Raw genomic sequence first — 8,388 nt, 5'->3', positions numbered from 1 at the left:
CATATATTCGAGTGCTAAAATATCATATATATATATATATATATATATATATATATATATATATATATATATATATATATATATATATATATATATATACATATATGTATATGTGTGTGTGTGTGTGTGTGTATGTGTGTGTGTGTCTGTGTCTATGTTTGGATGTCTGTTATCTGCAAGGATAATTTACTTAGAATCGTGTCATGATATTTTTGTTTGAAACTAAAAACAGATGTTGTTGGGTTTGTTGGGTTCAACAATGAACAACTAAACGTAGCAACGTGGGGGGTGGGGTCAAGAACGAGATATAATTAGAGAGTGATCCCAACTTACAGTTTTTCTATGCAGCAGAAACGGTTTTCCCCTGTCAATATTGGCAGACAGATGTGACAGTTATTTTTTTTCACGGTGACGGCATTATCCCCTGTAGCCAATCATCGTCAACACATTCTCTAGGCCGCCATGACAGGTGACTGATGCGCTTGAATAAATCAACTCCCTTCCGTGATTCGACATTAGGGATGGGGGGGGGGGGAATGGGGAGAGGGGCGGGATCTGAATACTTCACAGAAATATGTATGTCATTTACGGAAGCTTGTTCTTAGGTATGTGTGTGTGTGTGTGTCTGTGTGTTTGTGTGTGTGTGTGTATGTGTGTGTGTGGGGGGGGGGTCGTCTTACTATCAGTCATAGCTCTGTTGTTTTCAATTTGACCTTTAAAGGAAAGTAACCACAACGACATTTTTATTTTTACTTTGTTTTGTTCGCGTCTTTTATTTCGTGTTTCAGATTTTAAGTAAGAAGACCGGAAAAAAATTGTAACGAATAAACAAAACATATTAACATGGAATGTAACCGGAGAAGAGGCTGTGATTGTAGAAAGGTTGAAAAATCCTGCAAGAAAGAAACACATAAAGAGCAGACGGCATTATGCCGGAAGTTTACATAAACACCGCAGTGTTGCCTAAACAGAAACCCTCGTTACGTAATAACACAGGCGTTTCGTTGGGGGTAGGGGGGGGGGGGCAGGGGAAGGGCGTCACGTGTTAACATTTTTACACCGACCGCTGAGAGAGCCACCTCTCCTGCCCCACTCCACACGACCGTGCCGAATTCCGACCCAAATTTTTTTTCTTCCGTTACCATGGCAACGAGAATAAAAAATTGAAGAGGAGAGAAGAAGAAAAAAACAACCCCAGAAACACCGAAGCACTGCAAGAGCGAGTGGGGTAAAAATCGATTTGGCCAGTCTAGAACACGCTCGTTATGGCATCATCGTTCGGACCAGTCTTGACGGTCTCCGCTTCTAGAACTTTCGTTTCCTGCCGACCATTTACGTCTGGACTGGTCACGTGCATGTTGATGTTGTCCAGGATTTTGTTGTTGTTGGGCCGACGTCATCGTTAGAAGTTTGACACATCGGGGTAGGGGTTAATGGGTCGTTAGATATATGTCACATTATGTGATTGGATTACTTTGTCTTTAGAAATATGTCACATTATGTGATTGGATTACTTTGTCTTTAGAAATATGTCACATTATGTGATTGGATTACTTTGTCTTTAGAAATATGTCACATTATGTGATTGGATTACTTTGTCTTTAGAAATATGTCACATCATGTGATTGGATTACTTTGTCTTCAGAAATATGTCGCATTATGTGATTGCTAGTGATAAGATTACTGGGGCTTAGAAATGTATCACAATTATGTCATTGGATTACTGGTCGTTAGATATTTGTCACACTTATATAGACCCGACCTGAGAATGATAAACGACATTGCTTTTTTTGTTTGCCGTAGAGACCTCAGGGGACACCCCTAATACCCCCCCCCCCCGCCATTGTATCAGTGTTTCTTCCAGACTTTTTTCTCGGGGGGGGGGGGGGAGGGGGTGGTGGGGGCACTTAAAATTTTCGGGGATGGGGGCGGACTAAAATTTCCCGGGGGGGGGGGGCGGACACTGTTCAAAGTATATATTTTCTACATAAATTCCATTTCTTTTATGGGGGCGGGGGCGGTAGACGTTCTTCCAAAGAGATGCCTAGAAGAAACACTGCATTGTACCCATGTAAAATTGTTTGAGATTCCCCGTCTGGCTACTGTTATTGTGGATTGTTGCGTTAGCTGCCATCATTTTTTTTTGCCGCGTGCGTCAGGTGTATATTATGACATCTTCGTCTCCGACTTGTCAGCATCGCTAACACTGACATAACCGTTAACAAATGCTCACACTTTTTATCATATTGTTCGCGTTTAGATGTTAAGATATATTTTATCACCTTGTGTTAATATAATTTTTTTACCTTGTGCTGAGATATCTTGTTACCTTATGTGGATAGGATCAGGGACGTATGCAGGTTTTGGGGTTAGGGGGAACGTCTACGTCTACGTCTACGTCTACGCCCGCCCCCCCCCCTCCCCTGAACGAAATAGAATTTATATAGAAATTATATAGTTTATATAGAAAAATATATACTTTTACCAGTATCAGCCCCCACCCCCTCCCCCGAAGAATTTAATCCACCCCGCGAACATTTCAAAAGGCATCCCTCCCTACTCCGGAGAATAAAGTCTGAAAGAAACAGTCTGCATGATTGAGGTTTAGCGGCCAAAAGTAGGAAACGTGTCTATATTATATATATTGGGTCTACCTATAGTCCGTGCGACGGTGTTTCTTTCAGACTTTTGCGTCCACGGGGAGGGGGGGGGGCACTGAAATTTTCGTGGGGGGGGGGGAGTGCGGACTAAATTTTCCTAAGAGGGGGGCTGGTAGAAGTTCTTCGGGAGGGGGGGGGGCTCCGTGTAGATCAAGGTTACCAAATGTGGAAATGTCTACATTTAGCGTCTATACACAAAATAGAATGGTGCCATTGATTGCTGGATAAAAACTAGACTTAAGAATCGAATGCCGAAAACATACAATGATAATGACGTCAGTAAGCCTACATATTTATTTGTAATTTTCAAATTTAATCAGATCACTTATTTCTTTATTATTTAATACAATAGCTTATTAAAATTTGTTTTTACCAAAAACTTTGTCAACAATAAGAATTAAATATATTATATTCAAAGCGTAAAGAAAGTTCGTAAAAGCGTAGTTTAAATAAAAACGCGCTTTTCAGCAGTTTGTATAATATAATAAGCAACACATTTTAAATAGCAGTTTAATTTTCTCAACTAAACTGCTGATCTTGCACCCTAAATCATTAAATGTTTGAATACGCTACTATTAAAAAACAAAATATTGTTTTAAACAATAAAATAGCGGCGTATGCTACTTCGCGGGTCGGCTCGTTTTTCAAATCTACAATTTGAGCACTAATCATGATATTAAAGCTATGTAAAACCATTTGTTTGAATTAAAACCATTTGTTTGAAGTTACACAAAAGTACTTCTAAACAAAACAAAAACTTCAATTTTTCAAATACTCGGATCAATAGAAACCTTATAGCTGGATTATTGATCGAACCAAATAGGCTACGTATGTAGCTATATTAATCGCATTGATCTGTTTGCCACCTCAATTTGTTTAGCGTTTTTTTTATGTTATAATACCACGTTTTTACGTTATAAAACAGAGTATTTTATATTGATAATCCGCACGTGCTGACGCAGATATTATGAATATATCTGAGATATCTGGAAAATATTTCTCACTCAGTAAAACAAGTATTCCGAAGGTAGAATAATATTTAAAGGTTTACTTGCAGTAACACTGATGCTAATTTTAAACATTATTAAATCTTACAATGAAGGAACTTTTTGATTTTAGAGGCTGAAAGTTGCCTTGGCTTTAATTGTAATCAGTCCGGTAGATGTAAGCTATACCTGCAACATTGAGAGGTCGTCTGTTGGATAGGATTGATCGTATTCTTGTGTGATTGTATCCTTAAACGACCTCTCGTTTTTTTAGAACAATTTTTTCGTCGTCTTACATTGTTACAAAAAGCAAGAACCCACCCCCCCCCCCCCACTAAAAAAACCGTCGAAGTTGCAATCTTTATTTTTAAAAACAAAGGTTTGTTGCTAAAATATTTATTGAGCTCCGTTATAATGAATATTTTGATTACTTTGTATTGCATTTTACGACAAAAAAAATGGCAGCTAAAATTCAATTTCTAACTTTACTTTTTGAAATGCCATTTCTAAACCTACTCCCCCTCCCCCACGCCATATATCACCACACGTCCAACCCCCCCCCCCCCCTCCCCCACAATTCCCTCTAGGAGTGTGACATCTTATGGACTCAAGTTTAAGAATTAAAAAAAAATTGCTTGTGGCATCAACTTTCTAAAAATCTGAACATCATTGTGATGCAAAATCGTATTCCTCTTTATTGCTGTATTCAACCAAGACCCTTTTAAACTAAACCTTGGTTGCACTAATGAAGGTAACCCATACACGGCTCTCGTGCTTAAGATAATTAACGCTGGTCTTAAGGGTACATCAATTATGAAAAGAGTTGCGTAATCTTCGACCCCCCACGATCAAAAATGGATTAACTGTGCGTTATTTCCGCCTGTGGTCTACAAATACAATAAAAAAGGCCAATCGATGACGTGTGAGCTACCCAGCCCGGCAACCTGCACATGCACTTTTACTCAACACCTTGATTTCTTATTCAAACATTGACAGGGTGAGTTCGATGAAATTTTTTTAAAAACTATGATCGCTACTCTAACTCTAGTCCTAGCCATAATCCTAAATCTAACGTGCAACTTAATTTTAAACCTGACCCTAATCCTGACTCTAATTCTTATCCAACATCTAATTTCAAAGTAACTTTAGTCGAGCACTAATCATAGTTCTTATCCAAACCATAATCCTTAACCACATCCTAACCATAATTTCTAAGCTACACCCTTATTTCAAAACCATACTACAGCCCAAATACCAGATTATATACTGCATTACTCTCCAAATACCAGATTATATACTGCATTCTTCTACAAATACCTGATTATATACTGCATTCTTATACAAATACCAGATTATATACTGTATTGTTCTCTAAATACCAAATTATATACTGTATTGTTATCTAAATACCAGATTATATACTGCATTCTTCTACAAATACCAGATTATATACTGCATTGCTCTCCAAATACCAGATTATATACTGCATTGTTCTTCAAATACCAGATTATATACTGCATTCTTCTACAAATACCTGATTATATACTGCATTCTTATACAAATACCAGATTATATACTGTATTGTTCTCTTAATACCAAATTATATACTGTATTGTTATCTAAATACCAGATTATATACTGCATTCTTCTACAAATACCAGATTATATACTGCATTGCTCTCCAAATACCAGATTATATACTGCATTGTTCTTCAAATACCAGATTATATACTGCATTCTTCTACAAATACCTGATTATATACTGCATTCTTATACAAATACCAGATTATATACTGTATTGTTCTCTAAATACCAAATTATATACTGTATTGTTCTCTAAATACCAATTTATATACTGTATTGTTATCTAAATACCAGATTATATACTGCATTCTTCTACAAATACCAGATTATATACTGCATTCTTCTACAAATACTAGATTATATACTGCATTCTTCTTCACCTCCAGATTATATACTGTGTTCTTCTTTAAATAGCAGATTATATACTGTATTGTTCTCTAAATACCAAATTATATACTGTATTGTTCTCTAAATACCAAATTATATACTGTATTGTTCTGCCTGTTTAGTTATAGCAACCTTTGTTGGATGATGACGTGGATTCACTGCTGTACGACAAACAATGCTGCATGATGGAGAATCAGTTTGCTCTGCGACATCAGATGCTGTAAGGCTACTGATGTCAGATGACGTTTGTTCTATGGTTGCCTAATATAGGATAATGTTGGATAACGTATGTTGTATGGGTCACCGGATGTTGGACGAAGTATGTTGTATGTGTGGCTGATGTAGGACGTAGTATGTTGTATGTGTGCTAGTTGTCGGACGAATTATGTTGTATGGGTGACTTTATGTAGGACGAAGTATGTTGTATGTGTGCTAGTTGTCGGACGAATCATGTTGTATGGGTGACTTTATGTCGGACGAAGTATGTTGTATGTGTGCTAGATGTCGGACGAATTATGTTGTATGTGTGACTTTATGTAGGACGAAGTATGTCGTATGTGTGCTAGATGTCGGACGAAGTATGTGCTTGATGTTGGATAAAGTATGTTGTATGGGTCACCCTATGTAGGATGACAGATGTGGGGGGTCGCATGATATCAGACAACAGATGTTGCATATTTCAGACAGTCAATACATATTTGTACAGAATTCTTGTCTAATCTAAAAAAAAAAAGCCACGTCTTAACATTCGCCTTGTAGCTAGAGTGAGTAGGCGGGTCGACACACTATTTTGTAGCTGTTATTTGTTCGTGTAGTTTGATAGAATGACTTGTGTCAATACATAATTTTAAAGTGTATGGAAACTTTAAAAGATAGTTCATAAGATGCATTAAACGATAAAACTATAAACGCAAATAATCATACCAGGAATAATTTATATAATAAAAGAGAATAAAACTGTACTTGCTCTTTATAGTATAACAGATTAGTAATAAAAAATGGGGGGGGGGGGTCGAATATGATGGGGGATGGGGAATAAATATCAATATCGCTCGATAAACTAGTAATTACAAAACGGCTGTTCTACTGAAGCGGTGTATAATTGTTTTTTTTTATACAAATGATGGATATATTTTTTAAAGACCATACAATATAAGGATAAAAGAAGTCCTATTTCTTCATCACAACACAATAGAAGCCCTTGTATGATGTACATAATACACTGTTCAATGTACGCTTCACACAACACGGATCGCAGCGATCTAACTTGAACACAACTAGCGGTCACGCGTGTTGTCACAAGCGTAGGTGACTGGTTATATTATGGTGTACTTTATTGTACAACTGCTATTTGTACGGGTGAAATGGGGCTTTGAGTGTGAATATACAACTGCTATTTGTATGGGTTGAATGGGTCTTTGAATGTTATTGTACAATTGCTGTTTGTACGGGTTGAATGGGACTTCGAATGTTATTGTACAATTGCTGTTTGTACGGGTTGAATAGGACTGAATGTTATGTCCGGGTTGAATGGGACTTTGAATGTTAATATACAACTGCAGTTTGCACGGGTTGAATGGGACTTTGAATTTTATTGTACAATTGCTATTTGTACGGGTTGAATGGGACTTAGAATTTTAATATACAACTGCTATTTGTACGGGTGGAATGGGACTTTGAATGTTATTATACAACTGCTATTTGTACGGGTGGAATGGGACTTTGAATGTTATTGTACAACTGCTATTTGTACGGGTTGAATGGGACTTTGAATGGTTATGTGCAGAAGGGGAACAGCACTCGCCATTCCCTAGATAACTCGTTATACTGCATGCTAGGGTTAACCCGCGACATCCCATTCTCCGCTAGTATTCCTGTGGCTTTAATATTAACCCCTTCACAAGTAGATAGTGGGCTGCTGTGACGTAGATGTAACCAACACTCCCCATTCCCCACTAGCTATTTCTGACCTGATCTTCCCCTCCCCATGTGCCATTCCCCTCTAGTCACTGTGACTATAAATTCACTCCCCATTCCCCAGTAGCTACTGTGCCCATAATATTACCTCCCAACCCCCCAGCCCCCACCCCCACACTCCTCACATGTAGGTACCACCGAACTCTAGCTACATTATCGACGGTATTGGAATTATTGTCATACGATCGATGATTATGACCTGCCAAGTAGACCAGTTCACTGGAACAAATACACCCGAGATGTTATTCAACCGTAGAAAGAGAGAATATTCCTCTTTATTTTAATATAATTTATACATCATGTCTGTATGGGCAGGGAGGAATAAAGGGTAGATAACTTATTGATTTGCCCGAAAATTAAACAATTGCAGATAGACTCCCTTGAATTGCTTTTTAAAAAAGCAGTTTTTGTCCTTTGTTAAAAAAAACATAAGAGAAAATATATTAGTTTAACAATGGAGAAAAAAAAAATCGTTTATGAGTAAAACGAAATCAATCGATACCTCAAATCAAACAAGCGTAGAGCACGAAGCGGCTTACAAAATAGAGTTAGCAAGCTCTAATGAGGATGTTTGTCGATTTCTCGTCCATACAAGTCTGTGTAAAAACGGATATGTCTATCTAAAAACGTGTAAGGTTATATAAAAACTTTTGCCAATGTGAAAACTTTGATGTTAATGTCAAATGTACGACTATGTAAACACTTCTCATAAGAAAAGAAATTACACTACCGCAGGGGTGCTTGGTGGTTCGGTTTAGTCACTGAATGTAGTAGCCCACCGTATGCATAATGTA

This window comes from Physella acuta, unplaced genomic scaffold (assembly GCF_028476545.2).
Source record: "Physella acuta isolate Inbredline_101_S28 unplaced genomic scaffold, ASM2847654v3 ptg000094l, whole genome shotgun sequence".
NCBI lineage: Eukaryota > Metazoa > Mollusca > Gastropoda > Physidae > Physella > Physella acuta.
The sequence above is the reverse complement of the archived record's forward strand: the minus strand, read 5'-3'. Positions refer to the sequence as shown.